At 38.3% G+C, this 27,911-nt stretch overlaps 1 long non-coding RNA gene across 2 annotated transcripts in view; it reads left to right on the top strand.

Annotated features, from left to right (window-relative positions):
* Nucleotides 1–27,911, top strand: part of LOC140848547 (uncharacterized) — a 41,815-nt gene continuing 13,904 nt past the window's right edge. For both annotated transcript variants that reach the window (XR_012129630.1, XR_012129631.1), the window contains exon 1: nucleotides 1–27,849. This is a non-coding gene — a long non-coding RNA (uncharacterized lncRNA). The remainder of the gene's footprint in view (nucleotides 27,850–27,911) is intronic.

Here is a 27,911-nt window from a genome sequence, read left to right as displayed (position 1 = left end):
ACTTTTTTAAGAGAATGGGCTCTTGCTGGTACAGAGGCCAGGGATGCTCTAGTATGTCTTCAATTTCTCAAAATGCAAATATCCCTATTGCCATACTTGCAGATGTTCTGTTTGTCTCATTGAAGTCCTAGGATTGTAGTTCCAACTCAATTTCAATTGATGAGTGTTTTCAAATACGAAGTTACCAAAATATGTCTCAGTGCCCGAGATGCAGGAGAGCTGGCAATAGGACTGGTAGGTCCCAGGAAGAAGGAAGACCTAATTTGACTCCAAGCAAGTAAAATGAATTCATGATTATAAAATCTAGTCAGAAGTACTCCATAAACATATCTCGAAGTGCTACTCATATAGTAAAGCTATGGCCACTGTGAAAAAGGGACTCACAACCAGGTCTCTAGGGTATAGGTATTAAATGTTGAATAACTTGTGGTGCATTGTACTCCTGAGAACAACTAAGTGCTTCCTTGAAGTCAGGAAGGACTGAGTTCTGCCTTACGAAGCTGAGGACTTACTAGTGAGGGAGACTTGAGGAAGTTGCTGTCAAATGACTAAGTCAAAGAGCCAAATTCAGAAGTACATGTATACACTTTCCCATCCTAAAAGAAGAGGAAACTCTACTCTCAAAATGGCACACGAAGAAGTGCACACAGATTAATTCAAACTGTAGTTGGTGGGCTAATATAGCTCTGTTCCAATGGAATCATAGTAGGACTTTTAGATTTGTATTTGTGCTAAAGCAAACTAAATTAGCATGCCAACAAATGCAGAAATTTCTTGGCCATAGTCAAGTCACAAGGCAAATAGAGAATCTGCAAAAGGAAGTCTGAGAAGAAAAAACCCCCCAAAACCCTAATCTCATCTTTCCCCAACACTTTTCCAAAGGACAACAGTCTCTGCCAGAGCTTTAAGTAAATGAATATTGAGCACAGATAGAATAGAAGGAGAGGAGGCCTACTTAGAAGTCTGACCTTCAAACTGTGGTACATAGCTATAAACTTTGAATTCTCCCAGACAGATCCTTAAATATAGAAACATGGCGTGGATTGTAAGGGAAGGGGCCACACATGGGTGGATGACTATATCAATGTCCATCTCTTTTTAGAAAGACTGGTCTGTCTCTCCTCCTCCTCCTCATCATTATGAAGCAAGGCCAGTTCCCTGAGATGAAAGAAGGCTTTCATAACTTAGGAAATGGGGCCCAGTTTGAGGAAGAATGGAAAGAAGGAAAAGAGATCATCTCCCATTCAATTACTTTGGGATTGGGTATAAAAGTAGAAGTAATTCATGTTTATTGATTGCTTGCAATGTCCTATGTAGTAGTAATTTATGTGCATTATCTCATAGAAGCTTCATAACAATTCAATGAAACAGGTCTTCTCATTTTGCTAATGAAAAAAACATAGGCTCAAATATGTTAATGATTTGCCACAACTAATACCAGCTCTAAGTGGCTTACTCTATTTTTGATCGATCTGTGTCTTTTGATTCAAAAGCCATTCTCTTCCCACTCCCCAGTGCTTCTTTCCTAAGCCGACCTGCATGAATGGCATACATCGGCCCACGCAGCCCTCTTAAGAGGGACGGGCCATTCTGCTCTTCCTTGGAGGAGTCAAGCTTGCCTTTGCCTGAGGGCCTTGCTTTTCCCTCAGGTGTTCTAATGAGCCATTCCCTCACTTCTCTTTGATCTCTGCTCAGTTGTCACCTTCCCAGAGAGACCTTCTCGACCTCACCATTGAAAATAGGACTTTTGCCATTAGCAGCCACCTTGTGGTCCTTACTTTTCGTGACAGCGCTTATCCCTATGTGACATTATGTATCTGTTTGTGTATTTGCTTCTTCTTTGACTCTTACATTAGAATGGGTGCTTCATGGACACAGGCTTTCTGTTTTGTTCACTACTGTGTCCATAGAGCCTAGATCTGGAATTTAAGAGATGTCTTCTCTGCACTAGTTGGGTCGATGAATTAAAAAGTGTGTTGCTGTGGCTATTTCTTAAGTAGAGGTGAAAAATCAAATCTCTGATTCTAACCTCTACCTTTCCCTAATTCACTTCTCTCTTCCATTTTTAACTGAAATAACAAGTTTACTCATTACCCTGGTTGATGGTAAAATTTACTACCAATGTTGGTGAAGATAGTGGTGACACAGATGGCCAGGCGTCCACCAGAACCCATCTTTCCCCTCCCAAGATGGGGTATTATCACTCAGAGGTGACTGCTTAGCCAAGAACTACAGTTCCCAAGTCCTTTCCTTCCATCTCAGGCAGCCATACAGTTGATCTTCAATGACAGAATATGAACAGAAGTTTCAGAGTTGGCTTGTTGAGTAGCAGGTATGCCTTCTACTATTTTTCCCTTTCTTCCAGCTCAATGCAGCTAATGGGGACAGGTCCCAGGAATGGTGGATCCAAAGATGGAGGGACTCTGGGTCTCTGAATCACCACATGGGGGACAATCACTTGCTACCTCTAGGGGGAACACCAACATTTCAAATGTGGGAAGACAAATTTCTATTAGATTAAGTCATTGTAAATTGAGGGTTTGCCTTAATATATGTGTTACCTGTTTTTATAGATAGCTGAATAAAATTTTAGGTGATAGGGATTTGGTGGAAATCTTGAACTAGTTTTACAATCATTCTAGAGTAAAAGAAATGTCAAAGATACTTTTTATTTTTCCAATTTTCACTGTCTAGGTCTATAGTACTCTTAAGAGAGTAATCTCTTAAAACACATCAGTACAACTCTTGCCTTTTTGATGTACAAACAAGTCCCTACTTATCCACTCAAGAGTCAAGTAAGGAGAATTTGTGGATAAAGACTTCTATGGGTGGTAGGAAATCTCTAATCAGGCCAACCAGATCTTGTCTTTGTGACATTATGTTTTATGCTTCCAGGGATTAAGGACATATGAATAACATTTCCTGAAATGTGATTGAGGTCACTGGACTCAGCTGTCTGGGATGCTTCCCAGAACCCAGTTGTCAGTTTAATAATGATAGTGTTGAAGATGCTTTGCTCCATTTGTTTTGCCACTAATTTGGTTATAAACCATGAAAGGAAGTATATTAAATTTCTGATAATCATGCCTTGGCTTTCAGTGAGAGGAATTATTGCTCATCTTTATGCAGATTAATTAGGTCCATCGAGAAAGGAAGTGTTGATTTGGCAGGTTCCCTGTGTTAAGGTGTTAAAAACTCTACAGGACAAGGGTGCTCTCCTGGTCTCATTACCAAGGTGTAGAAATGGCACAAATACTTAGGTTCGAGCTCTGCTTCTTCTTTCCCATATCCGTCACCACAAGGATTGCCTTCGCTTCCTCCCTGGCTTGAAACAGCAACTGGTATATGAATGACTTACTAATGACTCTAATCTAGGTAGGAGGTACAATGTTGTTTCCCAGAATTAGAAAACATTTGTTTAATGTTTCTTTTTCACTAAGTAAATAAATAAAATCAAGGAAGGAAGGAAAGACAGGAAGAAGTGGAGGAAGGAAGTTTGGCCCTCAAACTGTGGTACATAGCCATGAACTTCTGGGTTCTCCCAAACAGATCCTTGAAAGTATAAACATGGCGTGGATTGTAAGGGAAGGGGCCACACATGGGTGGATGGCTATATCAATGTCCATCTCTTTTTAGAAAGACTGGTCTGTCTCTCCTCCTCCTCCTCATTGTGAAGCAAGGCCAGTTCCCTGAGATGAAAGAAGGCTTTCATAACTTAGGAAATGGGGCCCAGTTTGAGGAGGAATGGAAAGAAGGAAAAGAGATTATCTCCCATTCACTGATTGGTTAAAATGAAATGAACTGGAAGTCTATATGTTTGATTTTGGCAACTATCAAGCTCACCTTTCATGATTATTACTATGATAACAGAGAAGATATATGACAATTGTTTTCCTAGGCAATATGAAGACAAAGCTATTTTTAAAGCTTTTTATTCATAGAGAATACATATACTGAAATGTGTATTTATCTTAAGTGTATACCTTGATGAGTTTTTCTAGTCATAAGATTAACCACCGTCCTGACTTCTGGCAGCAGAGCTCAGTTTGCTTCATTTTGTAATTTATACAAATGGGATCATACACCAGATACTCTTCTGGTCTGATGACTTTTGCTGAATATTTTTTTGCAAGATTTACCCTATTGCTGTGTATGCTTGTAGATTATTGATTCTCACTGCTGTATAAAATTCTACTGAGTAAATATGCGACAGTTTATTTATATACTCTATCACTGATAGAGTATCTATACAGACCCAGTTTGGTTTGGGGCTATTACAAATAGTGCTACTACGAACATTCTAGTTTCGTCATTTGGTAAATTCAAATATGTATTTTGTTATATACAGATATACATGCATATATTTATTGGTTTCATATCTCTGTCAATTCTTGGAATTTTTTGGCTTTATTGTTTTAGCCAGTCTGGTGGTATTTCATTGTCATTTAATTTACATTTTCTTGATGTCTAATGAATTTGAGAATATTTCCGTAGGTTTTTTGGCCATTTGGATATCCTCTTCTAATCTTTTAACCTATTTCTCTATTGAGTTTCTGCATTTCTCTTATTGATTTGTAGGAGCTCTTTGTATGTTGTAGATAATAGTCCCTAATGATATACACATACTGTGAATATCTTTTCCCACTCAGTGAGTTGTCCTTTTATGGCCTTCATATTATGTTTTGATTAAGAGAAATTCTTAATTTTAATTAGGCAAAACTGTAAAGCAAGAATGATGCTCTATTAAGCTTTGAAAAGAGGTAATGTGATTCCACAAATAGAATGTAAGTATCAAACTCCCAGAAATCACTTAACATTTTGCAACTTACTCTTCCTGGTCATAATGTTGGACAAGCAATAGTTGCCCCCAGGGGTCACAGGAATAATGGGGAGATTTTTGAAATCATACTAGCATCAAAGGATTCCCATCTGCAGATTTAAACAATGTGAAAATCTTAGCAAAGATGGTTACAACGGTAAGAGCACTGTATAGTTTTCAATGTCAAGTTGGTATTAGCCATGGCCTCCTTCAGGAAACTGTCAGTCTTCTGAAAATAATAAGCCAGAGAAATCCTTTTCAGTTTCTGACAACACTGCGAGGATGGCGATAAACAGTACTATTTTAAGTCTAAAATTTACCTTTAAGAGTCTTCTCAAGAACTGAGTTGCAAGATTCTATAATAAGGGATATTTTTAATTAAACAAAATCAGTACATGACATTATTTATTATATTAATCTATAATTTATTATATTAATCTAGAATTGGTTTAAATCCAACTTAAGATTAATGTTGGAAAAAAACACAGCAGATTACAGCTGTCTATACAATAACATGAACGAATAGATATACTCCCTGGAAAATGGAATTTACTATGTGAAATCTTATAAATAAGGCATGTTTTTGAAAAAAAACCTAGCCTGTAAAGTGATTTGGTGAAATAATTACTTTCCTCACAAGACAAAATAAATTCTTGTCATATTATTAAATATTGTACAACCCCAAAATGTTGTTTTATAGTGGATCAACTAGAAGTTTGGATTAAAGCTGATTGTATTATGACATGGTCAGAGGTTAAGCAGGGGACACAGTTTCTAGAAATTTTTCCTTCGGTGTGGATGTCAAGGTTGGGTCAACTATTTTTCACCTTCAGCAAGCCTCATATTCATCACCTATGTGTGCTGCCTCCCCTCATCCCTGGGAAAGGGCCATTTACCCTGAATACTATTTGTTCCCATTTTATGTTTCCATCACAGGTAATTAAAGAAAAATGTTTGCATACACAAGGTCCTATTAAAATCAAAGTGTCAAGAAAATACCTCCAAGAATCATATATGAGTAAAAGTAAGAGACAGAAATGCTCCTCCTTCAGATATTAAAGAATATGTCTAAGAACCACTAGGACTTTTGTACTTTGCTAAATGATCAGTTCCTCAGAGGTAGTCTGTTTTTTCACCTTTGTATCCTTCATTTTCCTAGCATACTGCTGCACAGAGAACATGTGCACAAGTCATACTTGGGGGCTAAGGGGGTGTTGACTTTAACTTTGGAACGTGAAGTGTGAGTTTAACAGATATTGTCTCCTATTCATATTCTAAATACTCAGAACTTGGAAAATCAATGCAGTAAACTGTCTCTCTAGATACAATTCTTTTATTTTTTCTTTTTAAAAAAGTGATAGAAGGAAAACAAATTCAAAGCATTAAAAGTTTTAAAGTTATGAAATCTCTCCTTGCTTCCAGGAATGTGTAAAGATATAACTTGAGGATGGGCTAATATAATTTTTTTTTAAATTTAACATACATTTAATGGGCTAAATTTTCTCAAAATGTGATCTTGTTTTATTTTGAAATACAAGTATTTCTTGAAGCATACATTGTAAGCAACTGGAAAATTGGTTTTAAGCACATGTGATATAAGATTTCACAAATGTTTAGGATCATGGTGTTATTTCCATGACTATGAGATTTCATAAACACATCATATAGCAACAATCAATGGTTCAGTACACAGTGTATAACTGAGGTGGCTCATTAAACACAAAGGCATTTTCTATCCATTACTGCAGATAGCTATGTTTTCTTGTATTCTAAGTGAACAGACACGTAGATCTGTGCAAAATGTAATTTTTTCCCCTTGGATTATAGATCTGCCCTAAGTGCATATATAGCTAGCAGTGTTTGATCTTAACTAGCCTTCAGACAGCCCAATGAAGGTAGAATGACATTATGTGCAAAATCGATTCTTTTCGACATGCTTCATTTGGAACACTACAGCTCAAACTACTGAATTAATAGAATTTTCACTGCCTATCTGGCCTAGCACAATATTAATTCTGTTAACTTATCTGAACATTCAGTTAAATGAAAACTATAGGGGAAAAATCTCTTTTTCTTATTAGACTGTTGAATAAAAATCTCATATTCTGTGATATCTGTTTCTAATTTGTCTTTGTGGAAAGGAATGCCAAATAGCTGCCTTGTCTCCCCCCATTCAGACATTCAGAACCTCGCCAAACTGCAGTCCAACCAGGATGCACACCCCAGCATGTGATATTTTTTTTCCTTAGGATCATAGTCAATAAATTTGATTAGTTTGTAAAGCATTCCAAGCCACCAGCCCACAAAGCAGGTTGAGCCAATACCTTCCCTTATTCCCTGTTCCTTCTAGACCACCAGGGCTCTAGTTTGTATTTTTAAACCTGGGTTGAATTGTGGCATAACCACAAACCATTGTATGCTATTAACAGTGGGGTTCCAATGAATGACTGACAAACAAAATCTTAGCACACAAAGTCTACTTCTCTCAATGGTAAACACATGTTATTAATGAAACGTTTCTAACGGGCGCAGGCAGTTTGAAGTCTGTCTTGACTGACAAGACTTATTTTGCTATCTGAGCTAAACAAACAAAATAAAATACTTGAAAATAGTATATTGTAAAGAATATGTTTTGGTGAATCACAAAGCTATAACTTGTAGCCCTGGATTTGGAACTTAACTTCCCCTCTCCAAACTTGGATTATGGTGTCCTATTTCTCTAGGGTCCAAACACAGGGTACAGTTCCTCTGTCTTCTGTAAGAAGATCTGGATGGTGTTAAACTCAACCCTTGGTCCAGCCTCAAGAAGAGTTACCTTGATGCACAAAGGACTCAACAAAGGTATTACATAGGACACTGCAGAAGGATCCAGGTGAATATCGGTTTTAAGTGCAGTTTGAAGGCTCTGAATCTAGTCCTCATAAGGAATTGCTCCTGTGAGGTAGAAGGCTAAATGAAGATCAGATGTGGTTCATCCTTGGCTTCCTCCAAGTTCATGAGGTAGGTGAGTAGAGACTTTGTCCACGTACATTTGAAGTTTTCCTTTATCAGTAACACTGGCTACTTGGTATGTAGGCATCCATGAAAATAGACAGTGAGTCTTTCATGCAATTTTTCCAAACTCCTGTTTAACATAAAAGGATAACAAACCCCAAACCAAATAAAACAACACTGGCATTGCATTTTAGATGTCTCTGAAACATTCCAATGGTTTGGACCACCAAACTCGAACCCACGATGGTTGCATTTCATTTTGATCAAATTGGGCACTCCTGCCTCAAGCTGGTTTGCATTTCTTCTCTTCAAATTTGCCCTGACTCTGTTAGAGGAACCAGAGAATTATAGAGAAACAATGCACCGCTAATCTGATCTGTCGAGTTCTTTTGAGAAGGAATTGAGCAGTGAGAAAATGAGGGATGGCGTCTAATTTCAGAGTGACACCGGTATCATCAAACAGTTCCTAATACCAAATGTCCCTGGGAGTGGATTATCACCGTCTCTAACAGCATCAAAGTAGCCAGTCAAAGGTAAGACCTTTATACAAACCACATATCCATGTTGTAAATACTCTTTTCCCTGAATAAGCTGGATTACTTCCTCTCCCCTGAATTGGCAAGTTCATGTCATAGGTACAGTCTAAAATTAAGCTAAAAGAGTGCACCCTAAAACACCTTAAGGGCAATGTTGAAGGAAAAATGTCTAGGATATGCACTAGTGGACAAGTGTGTCAATGAATAAGTCTAAGCAGCCCCACTCCTACTTGTCCCACTCTTTTTCTTTCCTGGTCTCTGCCACAGTGCCTTATTCTCAACCAAGAGCACTGTCTCTGAATCCTGCCCTCCATTTGCCCAACTAGCCTGTGTGAGATCTGTGTGGCCCTCCTACATGCCGCAGTGGTCCTTACTATTTGAACAGGGCTCTGCTGAGATGGCTCATCTCTTCTCCAGAAAACATTGGCTATGCTCACTCAAGGGCTCATGTTCAATTTGTAAGTCAGGTGGAGGCTGGCCAGTCCCAAATGGCCTCTCTCACAAGTCCAGCCATCGATGCTGGCTGTTTGCTGAGCCTTGTGTCCAGCATGCTTGCCTGAACTTTTTCAAGAGGAAAGGCAAGCCCCACTTCATAAGCATTTTTAAAGCCTCTGCATGCTGCACATGGGACCAGTGTTCTACTGCCCCAAACAAGTCGTATAGCCAAGCTTAGAGTCAATGTGGGAGAACTAAATGAGATCATGGATATGGAGAGGCATGATTCATTGGGAGCTAGCATTTTAACAATCACCACACTATACTGGATGAATACATTGCTCTTAAGGAGCTCAGAATTCTAAGACAGAGACATATAAATAAATGATTACACCACTGTATAAGAAGTGTCGGAACTGAAGCATGAAGAAAAGCTATAGAGGTATTAATAAGGAAAGAACTCACTCTGCTTGGCCTGGGCATAATGGCAAAACTTTCACAGATAAGGTCATTTTGGCACTGGGTTTTGATAGATGAGTAGGAATTTGTCGGGAGCCTGTGGGAGTTGTATGGGGGTCACTCTATGGTACTTGTTACATAGAGAATAGGCCAATTCTGTGACCCGATATCAGGCCCTGTGTACCTATACTTAACTGGAGGTGTTTCTTCACTGGGGACTTTGATCTTCCTGTGTCTTTATCCTGGAGATGGACATGGTCTCCTTTACTCTGATCTGAGAAGTTTATCCTCCATGAGGAATTGTTCAGACAGGGAAGCAATCTCCTCTTTCCTAATTACTATCACTTCATAATACATTAGCTTAAAATCTGGCAGGTTAAATGCCTTTTATTATCTCATAGAATTTGGTGGTTCAGGAATTTACATAGGGCACAGCAGATACGGTGGCTCTGCTCTCTGATGTCTAGTTCTCAGCTGGGAAGACTCAGTGGCTATGGACCAGGGTCATCGGATGCCTCATTCACTCAGATGTCTGCGGCCTGGGCTGGGATGGCTTGAACACCAGGACTGCTGACTGGAGCTCCTACCAAGGCATCTCCGTATGGTTTGGCTTCCTTGAACATGGCTGCCTCAGGGTAGTCAGCATTCTTACATGGCTGTTCCTGGCACCAAGAGCTGGCATTCTAAAACATAAGGTGGAGGCTGCATTACCTTTAATGGCCCAGCCTTAGAAGTTACATAAGTCATTTCTGCCATACTCTATTGGTTGGAGAAATCAAATGCCCGTAGGTTCAAGGTAAGGGGACATAGACTCTTACCTCTCAATAGGAGAACTGTCAGAGAATTTTGGAGCCATGTTTTAAAACCACCCAGCTTTCTTCTCTCACAGCTTATCTCTGATGCTCACTTCCCTTTCAACCTGAGGATTTTGTTTGCCCTTAGTCTGAAGCCCAGGGTGGGGTGGGAATGAGGGATGAGGAATATTTGCTCTGACTCAGGGTATCTTCTCCAAAATATTTTATCCATGCTTGGAGTCCTTTCCATTCACTGAGAACTTCAGTGTTTTGAAACTCAAAAGCCAGAAAGAAGCAGAAAGAACATTCTGCCTTTTGTTGTTACATTCCTTCCCTGAGGCAAAAAGTTCTAGAGACAAACCTTAACACCTGAAGCAGTGGAGGACCAAAGGGATACAGGAAATACTGTGTGCGCGGAGTGAACTGGTTAATATTGTTAAATGGCATTTTATTTTATATATTCAGCATTTAAATGCTATCTCATCAAAGATGCTCTAAAACAAATAAACAAAAATATTGTTGCTCTTCTCTGATAATTTTGCTAAACAAAATCACTATTTCTGTTTGGAATGACCTCTTTCTATATATTCATTTCTTTCTTTCTCTTTATTCACCTTTTATTCTCTACAATTAAATTTTTTTTTACATGTGTTTTCAATGTAATAGACCCAACATCCTGTGAATATTTCAGCAGTTTTAAGGTATAGGAACCTGTACTCTTTAAGGTGTATCAGACTGTATAGTGCAATCCCTCCTGCCAATCTCACACCATATATGATCAAAGAGTTCAGCTTTTCATCCTCTCCTCTACAAGATAAGAGATATAAACTGGGCAAGGTGAATTATCCAAGGGTAAAAATTCTTTACATTCCCCATAAAAACTCATTAACAGGCTAAGAACAATATGCAAAGATCTCTTCTTAAGACCCTTTAAGTCAGGAACAAAAGCCGGTCAACACAGATGTTAGTAGTTACGCAGGTGTTTAATTCTTGAGTTTTGAGCTACCCATTAGTCTGTAATGTAGTTTTTTCATTCATACTTCTTTTGTGTTTTATGTCCATGTCTATTTATGAATCAGTCTCAACACTTAGTCTGAATATATTAATCAGTCCCATTCTTGAAACTGGGGTGGTAGGAGTGAGACAATGTCTTACTCCCTGGAAGATACATGGCTGCATGACATAGGCATGAATATGTGGGATGAATTAGAATTCTGCTATGGATGAAGAAGTGGGGGGTAAATTCAAGCAATCATATTCGCTACAGAGAAACGATGGAAAACTTGAAGCACACAGCTACACGATCAGGACCAGTAAAAGTGCCTCTGAGCCTAATATTAACTCAAGAGATGGCTAGCCTTTGGTTCAAGGACTGAAAAACTAAACACGTTGAGGGTATTGCTGAATCGTTTCTTCATTGGGACATCAACGTAGGAACAAGGCAGCTAGTGTAGACACCAAAGTGGCTAAGGAGTTGCCTCCAGCTTGTGGAGATCACCAAAATGAGGAGAAGTGAACTCCCTAACAGATTGTCAGTGTAGACAATACCGACTCTTGGAAAAAATGCCTGCTACATCCTATGCCAGCAAAGAAAAGTGTCCTTGGTTTTAAAGATACTAAAGATAAGTTCGTACTCCTATTAGGTGAAAATACGTGGATAGCTACGCGCTTAAAACGATCTTAGACAACTTGGATTTTCGAAGAGATTTACAAACAAATGGACAAATGGCTGTTGAGAACTTAATGTGAACTTTTGCATATTCAAGGCACTGTTCTCTGCTTCGGAGTTGAATGGATCTTTGAAATCCCAAGACCTTTTGGCTGGTGTGGAACACAGGCGTTGAGAGACTAACATTTGGGAGCCATTTTCCTTTTGAGTTAGAACAGGAATTTGAATAAAATCCAGCCCGAGTCAGCTTCTAAACAAGGATGAAATTCAAGTTTACAAAGCTTTATTTTCAAGCCTGAAGCAGCTTATTTATATATTTTTAACATTTGTCTTAAAAAGAAACATTGGTCTATAACTTTGCAAAATGCGAAATTGAACACTCAGCAAAAGTACGTGTTCTTTAAACTGTGTTCAAAAACTGCTCTAAAGCATTTCCTCCAACCAGGGCTGGGAGCAGTGCCATGCTGACAGTAGAGAAAACAGAGCACAGGGCTACAAGACAGGAATCCTGAGAACCCCTCTCTGCCTGGGCACTAAGGAAGTTTTGGCCTTGGACAGGTCGTTTCACTTCTCTAGGTCAGAACGAGCCTAATTTACCAGATGAGATGCCAAAGGCACTAAAAAATGTTAATCACTATTTTCATCTGACGTTAGGGTTGAGGAATCTGAGTACAATTAAGCCACTTGTCCCCAGTCAAATACTGAGTCAGTAGGCCTGCGTGCCCCTTAACTGCTAGGCCAGGACTCTGTTTCTGCTTTAGTGCTTTCCAGAAACTGGCGGTAAATCTGGCTGTGTTGTGTCCAGTTGAAAGGGGTCCCGTCGTCAGTGTCACCCACAGAGAAGCACCTTTACCTCTGGAGCCCCCACCAAGTATTTCTAGCATTCAGGAAGGCTTGCGCCACCAACCCCACCTGCCTTGGCATCTCTGAAGCACAGTCTACAAGCAAGTACAGGATGCACGGAATAATCCCTCGCAAAGAACAAAAATCCTTTCAGACCCTGAACATGCTCGGAGGAGCATCACTTGGATTAGTGGATTAAACGCATTAATCTAAATGATCTTCCTGATTCTGCAGGACATAATAAGCACACAGCAGCCACAAAGGACAGAGGCAGGTCTTCAGTAGCCTTCACTTACTCAGCGTATGTAGGCAGGATACTGCATGGGATGAAATCAAGTGCAAACCAGCAGATAAAGCATTCAGAAAGAATGCTCAGTTTATACACAAAGTATTCTTCAAAATGGTTTAAGTAAAACATTCTTGCTCATTATCTTTGACTCCTAATTATCAATTAGACTATCTAGCAACTGTAAAGTCCAACAAGCATAGCTTTTCTCTGTCAGTTACTCACTAAAAATAGCTACCAGGGCTACAGAAGGGGGTCGTTAGAGCAACACACATAAGCCAGCACCAGCAAAAACAACTCTTTGGGTGTTTATATGTATGGAAAGTTTTGTATTTAAATACAACGTAGTTAATAAACACAGATTTATGAAATCTTTTCTTTCATCAATAAACTATGGCCAACTTGAAGTACATGGATTATATTGCTATGTATTAAAATTCAAAGGGCAGGAAAAAGTCCCAGGAACAGATTCTCAATAATAATAACAAATTTTGCTGCTTTAGAGATTTACCCTGACGTTTTTCCTCACTTGTATTTAGGCATCCAAGTATATTTTATTCTAACGTTTTACCTAAAATAATTTTCATGGTCTATGTCGGTTGCCCTGGAATGTAGCTGGAGAAAGGAAAGGTGAAAGTATCAAAAGTATCAAGCATATACTAAATGTTGCTATTAGTATTGGGAGCTTGAAAATGTGGTTAGCCTCAAAGATAAAAATCACTAGTCTGTATTTCTTGGAGTCAGTATTTTGCTCACAGATTTAAAGGGACAACACTGTAAATTGCATAGGAAGAAACATTTTGCTGATTTGTGTTTCGTTGCATGGATAAAGCAACACTGTCTTTAATGATCACAGGTTTAGTATTAATTATGAAGGGTGAAGAGTGAATTTTTATCCCCATGGTTTTCTTTATTTCAATTATTTGCTCTGATATTTCCCTGTGTTTCCATGTGCCTCACTCCCTTTTTATGGTTATTTTATATTGCATTTGTTGCAAGGAACACATCTTGCAGTTTCTAGGTGAAGTTTCTAGAATCGGGTAAGAGACTTGCTTCTTTTTAAAAACATCAAAGGAGTTTTGTTTAGAAATAAAGTTCTTGTTCTGATTAACAAAGGTTTAGCAGGGATTAAATCAGTGTCTGTTTCAGACTATCAGAGCTGCTTGCCTGCAAGAAGGGTGTTATAAACATGGTGAGGCTGATAGGTTTTGTGGTACGGAAAAGGATTGGACGTGAGCATGTTCAGGCAATTTATTGCCATGAAGGAAGCAAAGCGCAGGACATTCAGCTTGCTGGTCAGCACCTGGTAGAAGATGAACTGTGTACTCCCCAGAGACTCCCAGGTGAACAGGTGTGTGCTTCTGGGCGTGCAACTGTGTGCATCGAAATTATACTTCCCTTGGAGGCTATGCAGTATTCTTTATGCCACCTTCTCTCCAATCGGCCACATGTTTCCTCCTAACTCAACCCTCTCATTGAAGGTAGAGTTCCAGATGACCAGGACTTGCCTGGGATCCTTCCCTGTTACTAATTTCATCTGCAAAGGAAAATCCTGTTCAGTGGAGTAGTGCACCTGGCTTCTTGCCCCACTCCTTACACACTCCTGCTCCTTGCACACTCCTTACACACTCCTGTTCCTTGTCCCTTTCTCCCTCTGATTGGCATGTGACATCTATTAGTTAACATTTCTTCACTGGGAATGCAAATCTAGCAAAACGTACATGCTAGGGTTTCCTCTCTTTTCTCTCTTGCCTGACCTGTCCAGCAGCAATACTGTGTGTATTGCGGATACATATTTTCACAAGGCCTAGATTCAGGCTGGTGGGGGCTTTGACTGGTAAAATGCCCAGTGGCTGCCTATCTAAACCATGTCCTCTAATTTAGCTATTACAGATTGTTTGCACTTTGCTCTCTGACTGACTGCTTCCTCTTTCAAATATTCAGAATTCAGGCAATTGTTCAGAACTCAGGGAAAAGGAGTGTCATTTACTGGGCATCCTCAAATCCCAACAATTATGTGAACAACCGTAATCTAAATTTTCAAGTTATCTGATTTACTTAGTCTAGAGATTTTCTCAAGTAATAGAGTGTTGAAATAAATCTCAGTTGCTAGGGCCTCAGTCTTCAGTAAGAATCTGGCAGTCTTTTCTTTTGCTTTCCTACAATTTTTATTAGGTGAACTTTTACTAGCTGTAAAATAGTTGCCATTTGTAACACCTTTTGATTATTTTGTCAGATTTAAGTCCTTTAAAAAAAACTTCAATTTTCTACAATATAAAATTTCTCAGAGAACTTCTAGAATTTCAGCTACTTATGTGTTGCCAACATGTGTCTGCAATTAAATCTTATAAATGATGAGGTTTACACATACTCGGTGGAGCTGATTTCCGACCACTGTGGTATAAGCGATGGTTTGTGAAGTAAATGAACTGGAATCAGAACATGGGGACCCTTAACACGTGAGCTTGGACACATCACTTAACATTTCTGGATGTGCTAGCCTTACCGAGATCTTGAGATAAATAACTTTTGTCTTGCCTACTTTATAAGGCTGCCGTGAAGGTCAGGTGATATGAAAATTTGATGCAAAGTGAAGTGTGCAACTTCCTTTGTTTGACCAGCCCTCTGAGTACCATTCAATGGAGTTTACCCCTCATTTTCTCTTGGTGTTTGTGACGTTCATTTCCTGGTGTTCCCACTTTGGCCTCTTTTTAACATCTATTGAGCTACCTTAGTTGGTCCTTTTCTTCCAGACAATCCTGGCCTGGCTTTCCTGGAAAAGAGATAAAAGCTGGCAGGCAGCTCGTTTATTTGGGTAGTGATCCCAGGGAGCACTGTTGAGAGACAGGAGAAGACCGTAGGAAAAGATGGAAAACCAATGCAAAAATGAGTTGCCACCACTTCAGGAAGTTAGCCCTAGACACTGTAGGAGCCCTCTGAAATGCATCTCGGGACGTCTGCCTCAGAAATGCAAGGAGAAGCATTTACCCGTCATCTCTGGCTCTCCAATTGGTGATCCCATGGGCGATGACAGCTCCTGACTTCCCCATTGCCCTTGCATGAGGGCTGAGTGGTTCCTGGCAGCGCAGCAGAGAAGCTCCAGTGCAGGCTGATAAGAGGCCTTGTCAGTTTGTACTGTGCAAAGGCTGGAGAAGAGTTCGTGCAGAGGGTACCGTGGCAGTGGCTGGCATAAGAGGAAAGTCAAATCGACTAAAGTGGTGCAAAAGAGGTGCAAATATACAGATATCTAGGTATTGGTGCTCCTAGATCCTCTCCTCCTCTCTCTTAGCATGTCATACTCTTCCTAAGTGATTGCCTCTCCTCTTACGGTTGTAATTATCATCTGTATGCTTTTATTCCCAAATATATCTACCGTCAGCTCAGATTACAATTCTGAATTTCATATTCATTTATTCTGCTTTCTGCATAGCATCCACTCTAGAATATTTCAGAGAACACACAGTTCTATATGTATGTGTAAAGCCAGTACTTGATCTTTTCCTAAAAATGTGTTTCTTCCCTAGTCCTTGATGGCTTAGTAAATAGAACCTCTAATTTCTTAAGCAAATGTATTACTTATCTTTTGCTGTGTTACAAATTACCAAGAATTTAGTAGTTTAAAAGAACAATTTATTATCTGACAGTTTCTGTGGATAAGGAGTTCAGCAGCAGTTTAGCTGGCTGGTTCTGGCTTGGGCTCCCTCATGAAGTAGCTGTCAAGACGCTGGCTGGGGCTAATTGTTGGAAAGCTCTAGTAGGCCTAGAAGACTTGCTTCCAAACTGTCCCCTTACGTGAAGTTTAGCAAAAAGCCTCAGTTCCTTCCTGTCTGTTGGCAGGAAGCCTCAATTTCCTGCCACGTAGGACTCTTCATAGGGCTTTTCCCCAGGAGCAAGTCATCCAGGAGGGAGGGAGTGAAGCAGAAATTATGACGTCTTTTATGACCTTGCGTTGGAAGTCACAGGCCACCACTTCTGTTTTTTGCTGATCACACAGACCAACACTCTTCCAGTGTGGTAGGGAATCACACAAGAATGTGAATGCCAAGAGGAAGGGAGAATCGGGGGCACCCTGAAGACTGCCTATCCGTGCATGAAACCTGAGAGTCATCTTCGGTTTTTATTCTTCCCAGATTTGTCATCACATCAAATCTTGTTGATTTATATCCAAAAGATAACTAACATCTGTTGACTTTTCTCTACCTTTACTGCCACAGCTCTAATCGAGTCCAAAATTATATCTTGCTTGGACTGTAGTCTTCTAACTGGGTTTATTTGTATATACTCATGCTCCCTTCTAATCCTTTCTGCAGAATAACCAAAGTGATTTAAAATATATATATATCATGTTATATCACTCTCACTATTCTCCAGTCATTCCACTTCACTCTTAGAATAAAATCCAAACCTCTTCCTAAGGCCTGCAGAGCCCTTCCTGTTCCGACCTCTGACCATCTCGCTTTGAATTCATCTCTCACTGCTCTCCCCTGTATTTCTTAACAATACACGTCCCTGACTTCCCTACCTACACACTTTATTTACCGGCCACCATCCTACCCACTTTCTTTCTTTGAATAAGTTTGACTAATCTTCAATTATCAGGTTAAACTTTAGGGAGTCCTTTGCTAGCTTCCAACTGTGCCCCATCCTTTTATCATCTAGCCCCATCCCTTGTTTACAGCCTTTATTCGATTTTTGTCATTAGAAGTGTCACTATATGTTTGCGTGAATATGTCTTGGTGGACAGGGACCATGTGTATTTTGCTCACACTTGGCTATCCACTGACAGTCATCACACTTAGCATAGCAGAGTTACTACTTAAATAGTTGCTGAGTTAATGAATGCTATACTGAAGAAAGTCTTTCGGTTGTTATAGTTTAAAGAAAAAAATAGTCCTATCCATCTGTGAAAAAAAAATTCCCACAAGTTATGAATTATTGTTTATCAAAGAATAAAGAAGCATTCTACTAAAGGAAATAAAATATGGGTCACTGTCCTCATTGCTATAAACTTAATGGAACAAGATACAAACAAGCAGAAAGATAACAAGCACAAACAGAGAGAAACAAACAAAAAGTTATTTCCAATGAGGCCATAGAACCCAGAAGTAGGTTGTTGTAACTGAAAATGCAATACAGTTAAGAAGTTCAATTCTAACTGAAAAATAAATGACTTTACACATAGTGTTTGGCTTTCTAGATTATTAATCTACTGACAAAACATAAAGCAACATCTTTGAAAAGGTCATTCTTCCTATGCTGTACCCCGAACATGATAAATCAGAGGTACTCTTTTCATACAGAACAATCCTGTTTTCATTCCTAAGGGTCTCAAGCTGAAACCTATTATACACAGAAAAACTGAAGTGTCCACATGTGATCTTCATATGGCCACTACTTCAGATGAGAACATTTCAAGTCTTTACCAAGTTACAACTTTTTGAAACAACTTCCTATCATCATTGTTATTATCATCATTATTTATCTTTTACTCACAAACACTTGTGTCCAGCATCATATAACTCTTATTCTTTTTTCAGGAAAATCAGTGTTTTTTTTTTTTTTTTCTGTGAGACTCAATTGTTATTAGCCAATGCCCATTGTATAACATCTCCCTTCCTCTACCTTCTGTCTCCTGTCTTCTCCCCTTCTTTCCCTTTTAACCACCATGCATCAACCTGCATGGGACGGTGTAATACATTTAATTATCATTTTTCAAATTCGTCCCTGTAAAAATTGTTATTTCTAGAAACATCTAATAAACCTAGTTGATGAAGGCAGGAAATGAACTGCTTCAAACCTATGAATAGCCGATTATAACCATTTCATATATAAAATCAAAAGAGATTTCTGTTTCGATTACTGAAGTGAGAACTAAAGCCTCTTTGAGAATATGAACTTTCACTGTTTCCTCTATGATTTCTTTTAGCTTAAAGAAGTAAACTTCTAAAAATTACCTTCCCATGGTCAGTTGAGACCTAACTCCTTGGAATGAACATGTAATTTCTTAGAAGGTGATGAAAGAAACAGTAAAAAGAAAATGAATTTCAGCACTTGGTCATATAAAACATCTCTGGGACCTCTCACTACATCTACAAAGTGGATCTGGCCTAAATGGGCAAATAAATGTTTCTTTAAATAAAGAGAAATACATTGTTCAAAAACTTTGCATGTCATTTAAACTGAACTACAAATACCTTATAGCAACAGGTAGGCATTCTGAACATTTTTTTCATGCATTTCAGAATTACTCGTAGAATGAGACCTTAAAAAATACGAAGGGGGGCTTGTTGATAGAATACACGTGTTGCCATGGCGATATTTTTGGATCATACCATTTGCCAGGAACATGGTGTCATTCTGGCTAATTTCAGTTCAAATTAAATGCTGTTGTGACAAAACAGAAATGTCTCTAGGTCACATCAGTGTGATTTGCCCTAGGAAATTAGATTATTCTTCATTGGAAACATCAGCTACAAGGCATGACCACACAGCTTCATAAATCTTTCTGATTTAGAAATGGAAAATATGTTCTTGTAATGTAATCATTATTAGTAAGTGCTCTATATTCTCAGGATACTAGTTTGTCATTAGAAAACAACTCAGATCTTTATCCTTCTAACTACCACTCCAATATTACTCCCTATCAGAGTTCCAATAATTAGCTGATGAGGTGTGCAGCCCTCCCAAAGAGCAAACAGGGAGGGCTTTTGAATCATAGCTTTCCTGCAGCAGAGAGGCACATGAGGGCAAGGTTTCAGTGCACATCTCCCCAGTGGCTTCTAGTTCATAGGATGCTTTCGTTTAGATTCCGTAAGACCTTGCCTAATTTGACGTCTCTGTGTGGATTTGCAAAAATCATTTGGGAAATGGGCTTACGGTTTTTGTATTGTGAAGTGATGAAAACAGCTGGTCCCACTATTTACTATGTGACATTTGGAGTCTGTAGGTACTTAGGAGCTACTCCAAATGAACATTTACTTTTTGTCAATGTTCAGGATGTTAAGGTGTTTGGAAGGAAGTAGAATGAATGTTTGATTGGTACTTTTTGCTTATCTTCTGAATATGGGTTTCTAGGTTGTGCTGTGTATTTCTCAAGTATAAATGAAACCCGTACTTCCCAGCTCTCTGCAGATGGAACACATAGAAAATGATGTTTGTATGGCATGTTGCGGGGAGTGGATGGAGTTGTTTGAGGCTGGACCTGACCTACTGAAAGCTCAGGCCCAATCTGCTGCTGAGAAGCCTGGGTGCTCAATATCCAGGAATGCCAATAAGCTGCGACACCCTAGTGTGCCATGGCTGAAGAGTGGAACACTCTGGCGAATGAATCTGTTTTGCTATCTTTTCCACAGATGCCTGCAGCTGTTTCCTCTGAACCCAATGTAAATAATCTATATCAATTTAAATTGCACAGCTCAGAATTGCATCCCATGACATGAAATAAGTGTGATAAACGTACTTACCTTTTAGTTTCTACAAACTGCGGCTCTTGGTTAAACATTTTAGTGTCATCTTTCTTTCTTTAAATAACAATCACAACAAACAAAAAATAACAACAGAGGTACATCTTTGAATTCAGTTTTTTATCAACTATAGTCTCTTGATTTTTGATAGGTCATATTCCTAGAACAATTTCCCAAGAGCCAATAAGCATTAATATACATTTTTAAGACTCTAAATTTGGGAAATGTATTAAGTTCTCTTTAAAAGTAAGGTGAACCATCAAGTAGATGTTTAAGCTTAAAACTATAATGCCTTCAAGATGCAAACAATTGACTTAATTTTTCTAAGTAGATGAAACCTATTAGTGATCATAATACTCTCTATATTCAGTAGTTTGGTAGGTCTGATAGCTCCAAGGATGAAGGGTACTCTATTCAACTTTACTTTCTACAATATGTGCGTATCACTCTTTCTCTCTTTCTCTCTCTCACACACACATACACATTAGGTATGTGTGCAGTTTCTGCACATCTGTGTGTTTATATGTACATAGACACATGCTTATATGTATATCTCCCTAATGGAAAAATGTTCTCTAAACAGAATTTGTGGAAAGAAGGACTCTATAGCATTCACAGAAGTTAGGTTTTATAAGTTGTATTTTATTTTATTTTAAATATTCTTTCTTTCCATTAACATTTTTCCCCATGGATTCAAATGAGATTTAGTACTTTCTTTTATTTAGAATACTTAATTCCATAGGTTCCATCTCCTGAATCATGTTGAAACCAATGTGTAAAAATAGCTTTATACAAAAGTGAAAAAACAGATCCTGTTTTCCAAAGTTTAATAGACAGATTCCTTTATTTTTTCCCAAAGTACTTTAATCTATGACAGCTTAGGCCAGGTAGTCAACAACTCACTGCAATGTCACAGGACTAAGAAATTACAATCGGGAAATGTTAAAGCTGGAAAAAAATCTTGGAGGTTAACTTCTTTAACCCCATAATTTAAAAATACACCATAGAGATGCACATATTTAACCTCATAATTTTAAAAAGGAGGAAGCCAACATGGAAAGATTAAATGATTTTTCCTCTCAGTTAATTAGTGGCAGAATTAGGACAGGAACTTGGGTAATCTGCCTCCCAACTCATTGTTTCTGCTGGTGTATTAGCTATTTCTCATTACTGGCAAGCAAAAGGATTAAATGAGATGAAAAGACTCAAGAAAATTATAATTTAGTCCTTCATATATGTATCCTTTCCAAATACTCTTCTAGTAAAAAGATGCTAACAAGATTTGTATATTCATTCATCTGAGTAAATAAATGGTATTTTAAAGAATACATTTATTATAAAAATATACCACAGAAGTCAGATATCAAGAGTTTGTTATTTTGGCTTGTGTAAGAGGACTGAGCATAGAATTCTTATCTTGAAAAATTCCCTCCTCCCTTTGTATTCCTGGCTCAGTTGTGATTCCTTAATGTTTTTCAGGGCACGTACCAGTGTCACAGTTTGACTTTCATTGCCCATCATCAACTGGTTTCCCCTAATGTATTGAAATTTATTACCCACTTCTCCTGATAGTGAACTTCTCCTTCGGCTGGCCAGATTCATGGTCCTTCACTGAGAGTTTGCTTATTTCTCTCTCTATCGTTCCCCTTGAGTTTCTGCTCAATGAAAAGCATGCCCCTCCTGCCTCTAGAGAAAAAGGCGAAACATTCCCAGATCACACTGCCTCTAAGTTCTTCCATGTGAACTTTAACTAAAAAGCAGCCTTCCCCGTTAAAAAATTCCAACTGCATTTATCTTACCACTAGAGTCAAATCTATTTAGAATACATTGCTATTTATCTTCACCACTAGGACACTTCCATTGCTTCTTCTTGCCTACAGTACAGTTAATTGGTTGTCATAAGGGTCATGATCTCTGACATGTGTTACCTAAATCAATTTACACTGCTTTTGTATTCATTATTTTAACTGATCCTCACAACCCTTCTATGAGGATAGGGAAATTATTATTGCATTTATGCATAAGGAATTGAGAGAGAAGTTCAATTATTACTATCAAATGGAAATGTTAATATTTTATTTTGCCAATGTAACATTAAAAACAACCCTACCATCTACTATCTTCTATATTTCCTAATTGAAATGACATTTTACTGCCTGGGAGTAAGATGTTTGAAGTCAGGGAAAATTAACCTTTCGCAAAAACTGCTACCTTTCCTGACTTTACATCATTATAGTAAAAAATCATAGACTAGGGAAAAGTTTTAGGGCCCTTCTATAGTTGTCTTTCTGAGATTTATATAATTAAGGAGATAGATAATTTAAGCCCCCTTTTTTCTTCCTTGCATTTGTTTTGGTATGCATCTACCCAAGAATAGGTTGCCCTGACCACCATGGAATAGATAGGAGTCACTGTAGAGGACTCAGGGAAATGATGTTACATACAGTCACTATAACAAAGAGCTGAAAACTGTCTGAAGCTGATTCCATCCCAACTTAATGTATTTAAAGAATATTTAGAAAACTATTAATTAGCAAACTGATTTTTGAGAAACGATTTTTATGAAATGGCTTTTTTTTTCACTCAACATTCATTGCATATTTTTCTTTCTTACACTAGTTCTATCAGCTTCTGAATGCTGTGGAAGGCAGGTATATTCCAGTATCATACAGAGGAAACTGAAATAAGCAGGTGAGGTATTTAGGGCTGTAGACCCTCCATTTACTTCAAGGTACAGAGCCATGTAGGACGAACTCAGCACTAGCTGGAGGCCTCACCAGGCCTGCCATTGGCTTGACCACTGTACATTGTCAGTGTAAAACCCACTGTTCAGAGACCTGGTAACATGTCCAGTATCTACAGGGAAGATGAAAAAAAAATATGGAGCCAAATGGTATCATATTTCCTCTGGCATTTTCCTCTTTCCTGGTGTGGATGGGAGCTTGAGGTTTTATCATAAAGGGATGAAATGGCGACCAACTCACAACACAAGCACAATGGGGTGGTAGAACTACACTGAAGTGGGACTGAACTGGGACAAGATTCTGGAGCCCTTTTACCACTTTGCATCCTTGAGTAAACAGTTAGAAGATAGGACTAGGTAAATTTCCATTCCTTTAGCTCTAAAATGTCTTGGCCATAAAATTAGAGATTGGCCAGAGTGCCAGGAACCATGTGCCTATTATTCAGTTTTGGTCTATAGTCACCAACCTGCTTTGTCCCTTCCATTTGGATCTCAGACCTCAGCAATAGTTAATTTTGAGCCCAGCTCAGCCTCATCGCTGGGCTTTCTGTGGAGTAGTGGGAGTTTGGTGTAAGGCACTTTGATGGACTACATTCCTGCATCCTGTATCTCTGCATCTTTGTTTCTGTCTCCTTCATCCAGGACAGATGTTGATACAGCCTGACTTTGCTCTGTGTTCCCCACAGATTCCAAGCTGAACTGGGTCTATGGAAAAGAAGGTGTGGCTCTCGGACTGTGCAGTTATTCCAGGAGGAACTTGGCATGCAAGTGTGATATGGAATCTTCTTTCTATCATTTTCCCCATGACCTTTATACCTTTGCTCATAGTTTTTCCCTCAAATATAACAGGTTTTTTTTTGTCTTATTAAGGATGTTTTCTCTTTTTTTACATATCCCTTTGGGGTTTGAAACTGGCAACTTTGAACTCTCCTATTTTCTCTTCACCCTTGCTCTTAAACACACATCCATGTACCCTTGCTCTTACACATTCATGTACAATGTTGTGTCTGAGGGACATTTTCTTAAGAAAGGCGACCATTGTTTTCTTTCAAATGTCCTTGATCCATAAACTAGAATATATGTATCTGTTGCAGGGTTTTGAAGCAATATAAAATGAAATATTAGTCTGTGAAATGGGTACAATTATGAGCAGCTAAGATGAGAGGTAAATTGCCTTCATAGGCTTCTGTAAGATGATAAGCTCCATACTTAAGGCAAATACCAGACTTTAAAGAAACTCTCTCAGGAAATGATTTTAGGCTTAATATTTAATTTAAATGTCCTCCATCTGTTACTGAAAGATTTTAATTTTTTTCTTTTTAAAGGGTGGAAAATGTGGAGGAAATGGGTTGCTAAAAACAAGACAAGAAAGTTACTGAAAATGATTCCACATAGCTTTAAACTGTGACCAGTCTACCCTCTGGTGTTTTTAAACACAATCCTTTTCCACATTCCAGAACATCTGTGGTTGTGTTTAAGTCCACAAGGACCTAGGACATTTTGCACCAATTGGAAACCTACAGCATATATTTCTTGCAGAGATATGTCTTCACAAATGTAACTTCAGAAAGGGGCCCACCCAAGTGGACAGTTTTAATGTAAGTGAACAGTACAGTAAAAAAAAAAAAAAATCCAGATTTCTATAAAGAATTCTAGAACCCATTGGTCAGCTTTCGATAATCTATGTGAATCTCAAATCGTTTCCTGACTTTGCCTTTGAACATCAGTGGTAAGTTTTGGTTTCCAATAGTGAGGTATTGAGAGTATTTGGCGATCCTCTCTTCCCAAATCTGGGATCTTTATCTAGCAGATGTTTTCAGTTGTGTGAATGGTGTTGAGTTGTGTGTGGGGTATGATGATGCAGAAACCCAGAGAATAGTTTGAGACCAGGCCAAACGTTGTTGCTCGTTGCTTACTATGGGCCAAATTTGAACTCATGTATCCAAAGGTTCGAAAGTTAGCACATTAGCTTCTCCTGGAAAATACAGATTCCAGAACAATAAATTATTCTCAAAAGAAAACAGTCATTTTTGTATATCAAGTCATTACTACATGAGCCTGCTCCCTTTTAAAAGTGGAAAGATGCTTAATGTGTCAACTCTCCAAAACTCAGAATGCAAGCTCTATTTGCAGACTGAAGAAAATATGTCCTAATGAGGTAATATCCTAAAAACATTGTCAGTGTAAAACCCACTGTTCAGAGACCTGGTAACATGTCCAGTATCTACAGGGAAGATGATAAAAAAATATGGAGCCAAATGGTATCATATTTCCTCTGGCATTTTCCTCTTTCCTGGTGTGGATGGGAGCTTGAGGTTTTATCATAAAGGGATGAAATGGCCAAGAATCGTTTACTGGCTTGCAGTCATGGAGAAAAGGCATTCACATCTGTTTCTGGTATTCTGTTGAAGAATCTCTCCAGTTGATAATTTGGATTGGAAGCAAATTGGTTTGTTTTCATAGGTCCTTTTCTTCCAAGCTCAGATAAAACAAACCTATCCTGTGGGTCCAATGGTTTGCATTCTGAATTCTTGGTTTATGTGGCACAACATCCCTTTATTATATTGCTAACACATTATCCATCTTGAGAACAAACTTGCTAAGTTTCAGCAGGATTTATATTATTTAACTTCCATGACTGACTATACACATTGTGTTTTGGTGTGTGTGTGTGAATGAAATTAGAATTCTTATGGACTTCTAATGTAATTCTTGCATTCTACAATTGTTTTAAATGACTTGCACCTGTAATACTTATTATGACTTCTTCTTGGAAGACTACCCTAACATTTAAAAACAAGGATGTGTGCAAGAGATTAAAGGTGATAAAGTATCTTGTGATACTTTTCCTTGCTTGACATCTACTAGTCGAGGAAGAGAGTATTTTTCCTTTTTCGATCAGTCAGTAACAGGTGAATAAAATACCATATGTAGTCAAGGTTTTAAACTCAAGTTTTTAAGGTCAAGGAAAGACAAGCTCCCTCTTCACAGAGTATAAAATATATCAAAAGGGAACAAATGCAAAAGGAAATAAAAAGCGAAGAAAACATGTAACTTCACATACAAAAACATCCATGCATATGCCAAATGTGGCTGTTCATTAGGTTTGGTGATAGACTAAAAGGACTGGACAAGGTAGAAGCCAACTAGAGTGATAACAAGGAAGGAGTTATTCTCCAGGCATATGAGAACAAATAAATCTTTGCCACAGAGGGCCATGTGTTAGGTGAAAAATGCTGCAATAAGCATCTAATGAATCAGGAAAGTTATTTGTTCTTTCTTTTACTTTATTTCTGCTGGAATTGTGCTGCAGTTTTCTTAAATAAAGTGTAGAATGGAAATATTTTCCCAAATCATTGCAAAATTAAGTGCAGCTCTTCAATATGGCTTTAGTTTCTGAAATTCGATTTTTAAAAAGAGATTCAAATTAGGTAAAAGACTACTCTTTGAAAGTGAAAGAACTTTAAAATATCCTTGCAGAGATAATTTTTGGGGAGTTAGAGTAAGAGACTGAAAAATATGAAATAGTTTTATAAAAAATCTTGTTGTCTCTGTCTTTTCCCAAGGCACAGCAGTATAAACAAGTAGCAGATTTCCTGTATGGCCCAGTGAGACCTAAACACAGATAGTAACAGAAAAATGAGCACCAGAACACATCGCTTTTTAAAAGAAAGTTATGCAACTGGTGACATTCATGTATCTATTGAGACGTATTTAGGTGTTTAGGATTACTGGACTTTCTTAGTTAAAAAAATGTGTTAAACTGCCTCAGCCAGGAGCAACCTGGTTTACTGACCCCATTTGTAAGTTGTTTAACCATCTTGTCGGCAGGGTGTCTACCTGTTCTGGGCTTTATCTTACCTGTATTACATATCTCAATGGGACACCCTCACTGTAGTATTGCAATAATTCATCCTCCATGTAGAAATACATAATTTTCCTTTTAGATCTTCTAAACTTCAGAATCTAAACTGAACAGACAAAAAATAAGAAGAAGAAAATTATTTCCATATAGTCTTATCGTGAAAGCCTATCTCTAGGCACAATGAATTGATTCTATTTTTTAGAGAAAATTTAATAAGTAAATAAATAAATTAATTAATTAAAAAACCTTAACTGGGGAAAGATTGAATTGACAAAGGAGCTATACATGGTTTGAAATCCACATCTCTGGGTTGAAATAAAAGCAATTGGTGATTTAAACAAATTTTATAATATTTCTGTTTTTCTCCACTCCTTACCCCCACTTGTGTGAATTATTTTATTATCTTATATGTTTAAAAGGTTGATAAAGAAGTCTGGAACCTTTAATTAACTCATTATTTTTCATCTCTTGGCATTCAGAGCAAGACGCAAATCAAAGACAACAAGCTGATGTCAGGAATTTACCAGATAAAAAGGAAAATTCAAAATGCACCCTGGGCTCAGTAGACGTCATAGAACACAAGGGCTGAAAGAATCACAAAAGCAGAGAAATCCAACACGCACGTGCTCTGCAGTGAGACAAACTTGGGCCAAAATCCCAGCCCTACCACTCACTTGCTGTGTGGTCACAGTCTACGTATTTTGTAGTGAAAAAGAAATATAAACATGATTAGGAATTTATAAATAAAATTGAACCATTAAAGATTTTTTTTGTTTAAGAAATAGGAAAGACTTTGGCAGTGACTAGGTACTCATGTCTCACATTATGGGTTCTCTCTGTGTTGTCTTGCTCCTCACGCAGTAGGGGTCTGAGAAGGAGACGAGGGAAGTCGGGATACGATCTCAAGGGCTCCGAGGCTGAGAAGCCCATGAAGTTGCAGCAGGTGAGTCCCTCCCTCTTAAAGGTTGTTTTCACCAAGGGCCCTTTCAGAGGAGGGGGTCCATT

Source organism: Manis javanica, chromosome 3 (assembly GCF_040802235.1).
Source record: "Manis javanica isolate MJ-LG chromosome 3, MJ_LKY, whole genome shotgun sequence".
Taxonomy (NCBI): Eukaryota; Metazoa; Chordata; class Mammalia; order Pholidota; family Manidae; genus Manis; species Manis javanica.
Note: the sequence above shows the minus strand (reverse complement) of the source record. Positions and strands in the feature narration are given on the sequence as shown.